This window comes from Dendropsophus ebraccatus, chromosome 9, assembly GCF_027789765.1.
Source record: "Dendropsophus ebraccatus isolate aDenEbr1 chromosome 9, aDenEbr1.pat, whole genome shotgun sequence".
Classification (NCBI taxonomy): domain Eukaryota; kingdom Metazoa; phylum Chordata; class Amphibia; order Anura; family Hylidae; genus Dendropsophus; species Dendropsophus ebraccatus.
Window position 1 is genome coordinate 88,981,750 of NC_091462.1, and position 13,014 is coordinate 88,994,763.

At 44.7% G+C, this 13,014-nt stretch overlaps 1 protein-coding gene across 3 annotated transcripts in view; it reads right to left on the reverse strand.

Annotated features, from left to right (window-relative positions):
* LDAF1 (lipid droplet assembly factor 1) overlaps positions 1–13,014 on the reverse strand; it is a 61,511-nt gene that overhangs the window by 36,938 nt on the left and 11,559 nt on the right. The window contains exon 1 of one of the 3 annotated variants that reach the window (XM_069983793.1): positions 9,340–9,447. The exons of the other annotated variants lie outside the window; for them this stretch is intronic. The gene's annotated coding sequence lies outside the window, so the exon portion shown is untranslated. Of the gene's footprint in view, positions 1–9,339; positions 9,448–13,014 lie in introns of those variants that run through there. 3 annotated transcript variants of the gene reach the window in all.

Here is a 13,014-nt window from a genome sequence, read left to right on the forward strand (position 1 = left end):
AGATCGATGCAGCCGGAAGCAATCGAGTGCCGAGCCGGGATCAGCGCCATTACGGTGCTGAGCCCGGCAGGAGTAGGATGTATAGAGAGGACTACTTAGCTGAAGAATAAAATGGAGAGGACTACTAAGGGTGCATTTACACAGAAAGATTATCTGCCAAAGATTTGAAGCCAAAGCCAGAAGCAGACAATAAACAGAGATCAGGTCATAAAGGAAAGAGTGAGATTTCTCCTCTTTTCAAATCCATTCCTGGCTTTGGCTTCAAATCTTTGCCAGACAATCTTTTAGATAATCTTTCTGTGTAGATGGACCCTTAGACTCCTTCATTTGTGGCTTATAGCAAAGGAATACAACATAGAAAGATACTGATTATACTCATGAATAATCTACTGATAACCTAAGTTTAGTGGGTGTTTTGGAGGTGACAGAGTCCCTTTAAAAAACACTTTTGACATGTCATCAGGTATGTCCAAAGTTATTGATTGCAGGGGGTTTCATTGCCGAGGCCCACTGTGATTAGAAGATATAGCGGGGGAAAGGGCGCAGCAGGAGTGGGATCCACTTCCCAAGTGCTCAATAATTCTGACACTTGTAGACTGTAATGAGGATAAACTGCCAGAATTAGTGAACGGCCGGGGACTGGATCAAACCGCCAGCCATGCTCTCTCCCTGGCTACTGTATATCTCCTGATCACTGGGAATCAAAAACTTTGCTGATGACTTGACAAAAGTTATTTTTAATGACAGGTACTCAGCTGTAAAACAGCACTTACTATGAATAACATGAACTACATAAAAGGAACAAAAAGTAATAACATATTATTGTACAGAACTTTGCAGATTTATTTGGTGCCTGGAAATTGTGAATTCACCACGGATGAATAGCAGTATTTTTCTCTTGGTTGGAGTTGCTATAATAGTTTCATTCAAAAATTAAATAAGCAATTTCCATTGCAACGATGATGATGTTCTGTAATCATCTGTTTACAGTCAAAAGGACTAAGCATCAAGCCACACATCAGTAATAATGTAGTGTAGTACGGGGTGGCGTGTTTTAGGGGACTTTCACATGTGTCATTTTGATGAAGTTTTTTTGATGAGGTTTTTAGAGCCAAAACTGGGAGTGAATTACAAAGAAAAAAAAGGTGAATTGTAATGAGATTCTCTTCTATATACGGCAGGAGATGGATACAAATTTTTATTCCATAGATTTCCTTTCATTATTTTTATTTTATGCATTGTAGATTGAAATTGAAGGCATCAACATGTTTAAAGGGGTTATCCAGCGCTACAAAAACATGGCCACTTTCCACCTACTGTTGTCTCCAGTTTGGGTGGGTTATTTGAAACTCAGTTCCATTGAAGTAAATGGAGCTTAATTACAAACTGCACCTGAACTGGAGACAACAGAAGAGGGAAAGTGGCCATGTTTTTGTAGCGCTGGATAACCCCTTTAAGACTTGCCCAATTTTTGCAGGTTCGCCCATATACTCACTTGTGATGATCACTCATGGGCTGATCAATCTGTCAAAGTAATCCCTGGGCATTGGACTCACATCACGCCATGTAATAGGTGATGTACAGTATGACCCGATGGCTGATTAAAGCAAAGGGTGCACAGACATCGCAAACGAAGTCCCCACAATTATCAAGCCACGTACTAGAATATAGAGAGGTGGGCATAGATGATGTTTAAAAAAAATAAAAAATAAAAATATATATATATATATATATATATTCACACACACAAATATATACATATTCACACACACACATATATACAGAGTATCTGGGGCCCCGAGCCCCCCTCCTGCCCCATGGCAGCTGCCCACCCTGCCTCTATGGTAGCTACGCCACTGTCTACATTTATAACAATGGGTATGTTAAAGAAGCAATATAAAGATAGATACAGCAGTAATATACAATATAACCAGTGGATTTCTAAGGCACACCTTTAATAAATAAAAAGCCTCGTCCTAAATACTGCACAATAATCACTATGGTAAAGTGCATGCTGTAATATCCTTGGATACTATTACTAGGATGTAACTTTTAAGATCCTGCTGTGAAAATAGAATCAGCCTACTGAGAAATTAGAACAGTAAGAACACTATGTGGCCTATGGAGTGTTACAAATAATAATAAAACAATATCCAGTTTATTCATGCATTGCTGAGTTCTGCTTGTGCTGCAGCAAAACAAATAAGCAGCACATTTACATGGTATACATTGTGGATTTATAAGAAGGGATTGAAAAAATAACAAGTCTTTTAGAAGACTAAAGAGAACTTATTGAAAGGATGGACAGGAGCATAGCTGTTGTCTTTTAAAATATTATTATAAATCTGCATGGTTTTGTTAGATTAAAGGGCACCAATCGGCACGATTGTGTGGATATGGCTCCCAGCTGCATCCTACCTAGCAGTATCTTTATATCGTGGAAAAAAGTGTTTTACTGCGGGACGGCAACTAGTCATCTGGGCGGGCAGCCGTCAGTCACTAGTCATGGCTTTCTGCTTGCCAGCAGATGATTGACAGGCAACTAATAAATGTTTCTGCCTGTCAAACATCCCCACAGAGCAAGCTGAAAGACAGAGAGCTGTGACTAGTCATGGGCCAGATGACTAGTTGCCTCCCCTCTCCCAGCCTTGTGCCCGGCAGGAGCTGTTTGTATGCTCGGTGAACTGCATCCTAGATCTGAAGGAGGCAGCTGAGAGCCATTTCACCACAATCCTGCTGACTGGTTCCTTTTAACGCTACAGAGGTGTGACTAGGTGATATCAGTGCTTTCCCTGCCATTATTGAGCTCCGGAGAGCTCCTTTCTGTGATCCACAGCTATTTCTCTGTTTAGGGGAAGGAGCAGAGCTGGGCTGCAGTATATAGAGGTTCTTCCTTTTCCTTACTTGTTTGGCTACTTTACTCTTCACTACTATGTAATGACATAAAGTTAGTAAAAGTGCGCTGGCTGGAGCAGGTTTGCACTGTTCCAGGTGATGATTTACAGAACACTATTATAGATGGTATGTGAGGAGATAGGAGGTTACTGATGTACTGGGTTTGCAGGGTGCTATTTCAGCATAAATTGGGAAAAAAACTGACATAATTTTTGAAACTGTGCTAGAGTAGCAACCTAGGCCCAACAAGGTGCAGTCTACACAGCAGGTTTTCGGCACAGTTGACCACAGCTAGGAATAGGAATGAAAACACACAGACGGTTGACCGCATGCTGCCAGAATTTAGCAGCCAATCAGAGAACAGTTTTCCAACTTGGCTGCTGCATTTTGGCCACATGTGGTTTAGAATCCATAGGGGGATTTATCAAACATGGTGTGAAGTGAAACTGGCTCAGTTGCCCCTAGCAACCAATCAGATTCCACCTTTCATTTTCCAAAGAGACACCAATCTTCTTTTCACCTATTATCTTTCTCTTTGTATCTTACACACACACTCCTCACCCACTCAAAGCACAGTTTACATATTTTGTAGGAAGGAAGTCACATGGCAAGAGGAAGTGCAAGAGTGTGTGGTCTAGACGTTGAGCAGAGCACATGTATATGCGAGACCTAGACACAGTTTCCCCTCAAGCAACCTTATTACACACTATGTAGTGTTAATTCACTACTCCACTCCGGACCACCGTGATAATTGCCAAAGGACCCCCAAACAGCCCGGCAGGTTATTGTCCACAGGGGAAAAGGTATAGCCAGCCCACTCAAAAGCAGGTGTACCAGCATACCTGTGTGCCCAACCGGCACTGGCGTCACAACAAAATACCATTGGGCAGGGCTATACCTCGGCCAACCACTACACCAGTGGAGTCACGCTGTTCCATCTAACTTGTGTCCAGCCGTCTGTCGCTGCACACCGGCAGGGCAGTCACCACACTGGACCATGGTGTAATCAAGGGCGGATTAAATTTACCATAGGCCCCAGACTGTTCACCATGCCTGGGCCCCCAACCCCACTGTTACTATTGCAGCACTAGCGTGGTGTTCATAGTCCAGAATAGGTAATGTCAGTAATGAGATGACATACCGCTGTGAGTATATTAAAGTCAGTGCCCTTAATCCCCCCTGTCCGAGTACATACTTTACTGGGTCCCAGCTCTGGCTCGCTTTGGGGGCTCCCGGCACTCAGCCAATCAGTGCTCTGCGGCATGTCCATGACACGGGAGGAGATGCACAAACGCAAGTGAGGGCGAACAGCGGTATCCACCCAGATTCTGTAGTGTGAACGCACCCTTAGGGTAGCTTCACACGTAACGGATCCACAGCAGATTTCACGCTGCGATTTGCAGTGAAATCTTCTGCTGATCCTGGTATAGTGAAGTTCTATAGGGGTCACATACCCGCAGCCGAATTTTCATTCTGCTGCAGATATGCGATCCGGCCCCTTCAACCCCCCACGGCCCACAGCCCCGGCCCGAAGCATACATTACCTGCTGGGCGCCGCGACTGTGTGAAGCTCCCGGCTCCCCTTGCTCATCAGCCGATCAGTGCACGGCAGCACTGATTGGCTGATAAGGAGCAAGGGGATCCGGGAGCTTCACACAGCCGCAGCATCGAGCAAGTAATGTATGCTCTGGTCTGGGGGCAGCCCTGGAGCATACATCACCTGCTCCAGGCTCCTGCTTGCTTCGGAGCCTCCCGGCATCTCCCGGCGGTCAGCCAATAAGTGCACTGCGGTGGATCTGATTGTCTGACCTCCGAGAGATGCTAGGAAGCCCTGGAGCAAGCAGGAGCCTGGAGCAGGTGATGTATGCTCTGGGCCAGGGACTGCGGGCGGTGAGGGGGGGGTTAAAGGGGCCAGGTTACATATCCGCAGTGGAGTGAAAATTCCGCTGCAGATATGTAACCCCATACACCTTCACACTACATGAATTCCAGCGGATTTCGCTGCAAACCCACAGCATGAAATCCACTGCAGATCTGCTACGTGTGAAGGCACCCTTATGGTGCGTTTACACGAAACGTTAATTGGCCCGATCGTACGATTAACGATGTCGGAGTAACGATTTTTTTTCATAACGATCAGTGTTTATACGGTACGATATATTGTACGGAAAATTCGTTTTGCGATCGCTTAAGCCTATCTCACACATTGGTTAAATCGGCAAACGACTGTTCACACGGAACGATCTGCGATTTTTTTGCGAACGCCGATTTGATAACATGTTGAAAGATCAAAATGAACGATTTCTCGTTCGTCGTTTGATCGTTCGCTGCGTTTACACGTACGATTATCGTTCGAATTTGATCGTTATCGCGCAAATTCGCACAATAATCGTTACGTGTAAACGCACCTTTACTCAGTGTTCCACCAGAAGAGGACGATGAGAGTGTCAGGATGCTTCTCCCACACAGCTGTGAAAAGCCTTCATTCCCTTCCATGGGAGAAGCCCCCCCACCTTTTTGGTACTACCTGTACATGAGCATCCAAAGGTTTCAGCAACCTGGAATATCTGACGGCTAGCATATATAACCTGCTAGACAACTTCTATGTCTCTTGGGCCCAATGAAATCATTTCTGGTCAAAACATTTCCAACCCCACCATTTTTTTTTATAGATGCAATATTAATCTATAGTATAAGACAATTCTTATTATTCCTAAACCTTTCTTCCAGTCTTTACCTCTCCCTACCATTAATCAGATATTATTAATTATTATTATAATTATTTATTTTTTATACCATAGTCACAGGATAGGGGATAACATGCTGATTGGTGGAGGCCTGACTGCTGGGATCCAAAGTACATAATCCAAAGAACTTGTTCCATAGATTGTGGAGGTCATAGCAGTTAGACACAGGTGGATATGGGATAACATACTGTGATGGTAATACCCAAAGGGCTTGTCCCATAAAGTAATTTTTTTTAAAGGGCAAAGTGGGTTTAGGATAAGGATTACTCACCTTACAGATTCCTGCTCTTTTAGTGACAATCTGTTTTTGTTCTCTTCTACGACTTCTGATAACAAGGAGCGATCCCCGAGAGGTCGGGTCTCATGGAGAATCAATTGATCCTTCATGTAGCCATTTAAACTCATCATTATTGACAGCATATCCGCTGTTTACATAGGGCAATGTACAGGCAATAAGAATGAGTTAACAAAAGATGCGATCAGCCAATGAATAAGCGTTTTCTTGTCCATCCACTGATCACTGGCCCTTTACATAGGCTTATTGTTAAGCCCCTATTACACGGCCCTGCTATTGTCTTTCAACATGTTGAAAGACAAATGATAGCAATGATCGGCCAACATCGTTCATGTTAGCTGATTGTAACGGCCGATATTGGCTGAATACAGTACAGGCGATAATCGTTTTGTGTAATAGGGCCTTTAGATTCAATAATCGTCCTATGTTAAAGGGTCTTTAGCCAGTGGTTGGCTGAGCAGATTTTTGCAGCCAGCTCCTCAGTGACAACAAAGTGATAATCTGCAGGGACTTGGATGGCAGCAGATCTGAGAGATCAATATTGCTAATTTATTTTATAAAAAATACTTTCACCTTCTTATTATAAGGCTATGTTCACATGTAGTCTTTATGTGGCCACATTTCTGCCATATATTTGGACGTCTGTCATTTTAAAGCAAAAATAAGACTATATTTATGCTGTAATTTGCATAATGTTATATTTTCGCTTCAAAATTATGGACATCCAAAAATATGGCCAAAACACTGCCAGGAAACGACATTGAGAACGTTTGGGAACATAGCCAAAGGGTGCGTTCACACGTTCTCTGCAAACTGTCCTTAGTATGGACAGTGTCCTGTGGAGTGGATCTCTGAGCTCCCTGCATTATGATTAATTATGATGTCGGGAGCTCCGATACTGTTTGAAAGTTGGCACTGGTGTACTGTCAGTATACTAGCGCAAACTTTCAAACAGTATCAGATCCCCCAAAATCATAATTAAACATGGTGCTGAGAATTCCAAGGTCCACTCCACAGGACACTGTCCATTCACGGACATAAGCCCTAATAATATGACCCCAGAATTGGGTCATACTGGAGTACCTTGGGCCCCCTGGATTAAAGGGGTTATCTAGCGAAAATCTTTTCCCTTTAAATCCACTGGTTTAAGAAAGTTGTGACTGATTTATTAAAATGTAACACTGCCATAGTGAATGTATCTTAGTAAAAAGTCGCATAAATTGCGCAATTATATTCACCTGATACTGACCAGACGTAAGCCTGCACCTGTTTGTGCAACTTTTTAAAAAGTTGTGAATGATAAATTGGGCGCTAATCCCGGATTATGTGAATTTATGGGTGAATACTCAAAACAGGCAGAGTATTCATCTAAAAAATATTCACCTGTCGAATACTGGTTCATAAATAGAACCCTTGATTAATTTCCCCCAACATTTTTTGTTTTTTACTTTTAGATATATTCCTTGCAGATAGGGTTCCTCACATATCACAGCTGATTTCTCGGATTCCCAGCAGTGGGACACCCTGTAATCAGCTTAGGATCGGGAAATTCTTCCAACCAGGGGCATAGCTAGGATTCACGGGGCCCCGTAGCAAAAAAGTTTAAGGGGGCTCCCTCCCCTATGCACAACACAAAGCACTGCATGTATATATAATTATAATCTGCTTTACTTTTACTGCTGGTGCACTTATAACCCTTGACCTCTGCACGGAGATCTGCACTTTTCCTTTCCTACTTAATTGCCAGCTGGAGAATAGAGGTCAGAGGTTTCTGTCTTCTGCTTGTTAACCCTTTTCTTGTGTTGCAGCATGTAAGTAAGCATTGGGTCACTTACACACTGCCGTACATAAGGGGTTAAGCAGAAGGACACACGCTCTTACCTTCTCCCCCGGGCCCCATAGCAACTGCCTACCCTGCCTCTATGGTAGCTATGCCACTGCTTCCAACAAGGTATTATGCAATGCTGACAACTACTTTATCTTAATTAAAGAGCCCAATAAAAATGTCTTCATATATCCCAATGCTCACCTACGCTCCTCCTTCTGACATGCTAAGCAGATCACTTAGGAAGAGTTCACACCATATTTTGAGTTTACCATTGACACAACTATTTACAGTATATATTCTTAAAAGGGATAAAAACGTATGTGTTAAGTAGACACAAAAATACGTTTCCATTGTATGCCACATAGCTGAACCCATTTCCTATTGAATTACATAATAAGAAAGGCAATGCAACATATGCTTTTTTTTGTTTTGCTGGACCCCATATCGCAGACTACTATACTTCAGTATAAAGCAAACAAAAGTTGTGCAATGGAATCCAGTAAAACCCAGACAAAAATATTCTGTTCGTTTATGTCATGCATTTCCGTCTTTCCAAGAGGATAACAATGTGCACAGTGTGAACCCAGCCCTAGGCGAAGGATGAATCATCTACATGTAGTGCACACTCCACTTTGAACCTAGCTTGGATATGTTAAAAGGAATATTGAAAATAAATGCTTATCACAAGCTTATGCAATCACTTTATATCCCTGGGGTTCTGATTTCTCAGGACCCCATTGAATTGTGGTGGGGAATCAGTGGTAGCGTAGCAATTTATCCTCTTCTCTTTCCATTTCATAAAGTTATGACACATCACTGGTGCAGCACTGGCGCCCCTCCACTCTGGCCTCCGGCTACTCAGCTGAGCAGAAAAGCAGCAGCGCAGAGTCATTTAGGTGAATAGAGATGGCTGCATTTCCCTGTACAGCTGGGTGGCATGGAGTAATGATGTGCAGAGAGATGCCCTATTCTATAACACAGGGGTCCTGGGCAGAGGAAGAACTATGACGGTCCACAGTGCTACCTCAGCAATATTACCAAACTTTATGAATAACCCCTGAAAGATCCTATCTATCTAGTGAGTAGAGATGGGCGAAACTACAGAAAGTTCAGGTCTGCAAAAACCTAAACATTTGGCATTGAATTCCCAGTGGCTAAAGAAGATAGATGCAGCCCTAGGGCTGCCTGGAAAAGATACATAGATCCTATAACCCTATCCATGTTTTCCAGGCAGCATCCTTTCTTTACCTTACTATTGTTCCTAAATGTAATTTGAAGCCTACAGGCCCTGAGGCACAGGAGTGCAGGTAAGATTGTAACGCCTACTGGTACACCAAGAGTTAAATACAAAGGACATGATGATGTGTATATCTGTTATCAGTAATATATATTCATTAGCTTTATTAAAGCAGATTTTAAAAGCACATCTCTATGTATACATAAGGTTTAGATAGTCAGCTCCTGTGCCAAGCTAGCAAGACCTAGGCCAGGCATAAGGTGCAGTGTTTAGGGAAGCAGCAGACAGCGATAACAAGTGTGTATGTTGGTAAAGTAACATAACCTCCTCCTCTTACCTCTCAAAGTCAGATCCCATCCATACTAATTACCACAAGAGAGAGAGAGAGCAGCATTTCCTATTCACTCCCCGCCCCAGGCTTCTGCTCAGACACTAGACCTGCCTTCCTAGTGTGGAAGCTCCTTACAGCGCCTGCCTGATCACTCCTCCTTCCTTGTCTATTTGGCTCACACGTTCCTCCTGCTCAGGCACACGCTGTTATTAAAGTCACAATAATAATACAGCCAAAAACTTCTCCGCTAACATCTTTTATAAGCATGATAAATATAGACGCCGGGATGGCTCAGCATTACACGCAGTATATATTTATATCACTGTGTCAAAGGTGACCTTCTCATTCTTGTAGAAAGTTATAATCACTCTCACGCTGTCTCCTAAATTGCAAATATTTCTGGTTCTGAAGAGGAGGTTCCTTTCCCTTCTAGATACTTTTGAAAGCCATTTATTTATCGGTGTATAACTGTGTTACAGGGAGAGAGCTATAGGGAGCGTAATACGGACGCATTTATGTACCAGTATTACGGTCACCAGTCCAGCATCGTAGATCACTAGAGCACTGGGATGCTGTCAGTTCAGGTCATTAAACCCGCAGCATGCACTACAATTGCATGAGAGGATGACTAGTATTTTGTCAGTGGCGGTGTATCAACGTATCCTCTTCTCAGTTGTCGTGAATGGCTATTCCCATTTAATAAAGTTATGGCACATTACTGGCGCAGCACTGGTGTCCATTTAACTGGTGTCAGTCTTTTGGCTACTCGGCTCAGTGGAGAAGCATCATTCATTCAAGTGAATAGAGATGGCTGCAGTTTCCTGCACAGCTGGGTGGCATGGAGTGCGGTTGTGCAGGAAACTGCCCTATCCTATATTCCTGATATTTGCTCAACCTTCTCGGGTAAACTTGAGAGGTTACCTTCGCCCAGTAGCCTGGGACTTGTTCTACCAAACCTCACAGTCTCTGGAATCGTGGTCTTTTTCTTCAGTCTATTTCTCCTAACCGTGAGTACAAGGATTTCTTCTTCTGCAACACTAAGTCACTCTTCACACTATCCCAGCAGACTACTGTACTATTTAGGCAAGATCCCCTAGACCAGGGGTGTCAAACTCAAATAGACAGTGGGCCGAAATTAAAAACTTGGACAAACTCGCGGGCCAACCTTGATATTCATTGAAATGCACAAGCAGCATACTGTATATGGAACTTTCAGAGTGGCCTGCAGCGTTCCTGCCACTGTCAGAGTGCATCACCAAGCACTTTGCACTACAATAGGCTCCCGTACAGTAATAATTACGCTGTTTGGTGTCATGCGCTGTAAAGTGAGTAGGTGTGTGGGTTGTCCCCGTATTTAGGATCCCTCATTTAAAAATAATATCCCCTTCTATGACCCCCATATAGTAATAATGCTCCCTGCCACCTGCCCCCATAGTAATACCCACCATTCTACTCCCTCCCCCTCCTGCCTCAACACACAAACACACACACACACAAAAAATCATACTCACCTAATCCGGGCATGAAGCTGGTCTTCCTCTCTTCTCCAGCCTCTGAGCCACAAGGAGATCAAGGGGAGAGTAAGGTCTTAAGGGCGGGCCAGCTCTAGGAAATCATCCGATTTCCTAGGCGGGCCAAAAAAAATGGCACAGCGGGCCAGATTTGGCCCCTTGGCCAGAGTTTGACATGTCTGCCCTAGACAGTCCCTGAACCTGTTCCTAGTCCAGCAACACTTCTTCTACTACCTTCTACTCTAAGGCCATGCTCATACAACGTAAGTTCCACAGTAATCACAGCCGTTAATGCAACAGCTTGATGTCCTCTCTGGGACTGCTGCATGCCCACAGCTTGATGGCCTCTCTGGGACTGCTGCACATGCACAGCTTGATGGCCTCTCTGGGACTGCTGCACATACACAGCTTGATGTCCTCTCTGGGACTGCTGCACATGCACAGCTTGATGTCCTCTTTGGGACTGCTGCACGTGAACAGCTTGATGTCCTCTCTGGGACTGCTGCATGCCCACAGCTTGATGTCCTCTCTGGGACTGCTGCACATGCACAGCTTGATGGCCTCTCTGGGACTGCTGCATGCCCACAGCTTGATGTCCTCTCTGGGACTGCTGCATGCCCACAGCTTGATGTCCTCTCTGGGACTGCTGCATGCCCACAGCTTGATGTCCTCTCTGGGACTGCTGCACATGCACAGCTTGATGTCCTCTCTGGGACTGCTGCACATGCACAGCTTGATGTCCTCTCTGGGACTGCTGCACATGCACAGCTTGATGTCCTCTCTGGGACTGCTGCACATGCACAGCTTGATGTCCTCTTTGGAACTGCTGCACATGCACAGCTTGATGTCCTCTCTGGGACTGCTGCACGTGAACAGCTTGATGTCCTCTCTGGGACTGCTGCATGCACACAGCTTGATGTCCTCTCTGGGACTGCTGCATGCACACAGCTTGATGTCCTCTCTGGGACTGCTGCATGCACACAGCTTGATGTCCTCTCTGGGACTGCTGCATGCACACAGCTTGATGTCCTCTCTGGGACTGCTGCACATGCACAGCTTGATGTCCTCTCTGGGACTGCTGCACATGCACAGCTTGATGTCCTCTCTGGGACTGCTATAGGCACACAGCCTGATGTCCTCTCTGGGACTGCTGCATGCGCACAGCTTGATGTCCTTTCTGGGACTGCTATAGGCACACAGCTTGATGTCCTCTCTGGGACTGCTGCATGCGCACAGCTTGATGTCCTCTCTGCGACTGCTGCACATGCACAGCTTGATGTCCTCTCTGGGACTGCTGCACATGCACAGCTTGATGTCCTCTCTGGGACTGCTGCATGCCCACAGCTTGATGTCCTCTCTGGGAGTGCTGCATGCCCACAGCTGGATGTCCTCTCTGACTCTGCTGCACTCACACAGCTTCATGGCCTCTCCTGGACTGCTGCTCACTCACAGCTGGACGACCTCTCTGGGACTGCTGCACATGCACAGCTTGATGTCCTCTCTGGGACTGCTGCATGCCCACAGCTGGATGTCCTCTCTGACTCTGCTGCACTCACACAGCTTCATGGCCTCTCCTGGACTGCTGCTCACTCACAGCTGGACGACCTCTCTGGGACTTCTAGACACAAGTCATTTACTTGAGCTTTAATGCCCGATATGGCCTCCCAGTAGGATGGTGATGGACTTCTTCGATCTGGCTCCTCATCCCTTAATTGTCCATAATTGGAATTGCCTCCATAAAGGATGTCCTTTGTCAAGCGTTAAATGTCACCGAGTATTGATTCAACTATAAACTGACCTGACCGGATTGACCTGTTTATTACAAGGAGGTGTAACCATTTATTGAAATGATGGCTCAGTTATGACTCAACAACAAATTGCTCAGACTCCATAGACATGGCAAACATTACTTGGGTTTATTTGCCAGCTGTCACTCTTGGTAGAATCATTTCTTTGCAACCTGTTAGGCTTGTTTTTTATGGGTGTATTATGGACACATTTTTTTATAAATAGTACAAGTCCTGTCCTGCTAGTGAGTCTGATGACTTGAACTGACCCATGGTCAGGACATACATCTGTAATATGCCTGTGTGGACCCAGCCTTAGAGTGTACTTGTCGTTAAAAAAAACTTATGACATGTCATAGAGACATGTCGAAAGTGTTGATCGA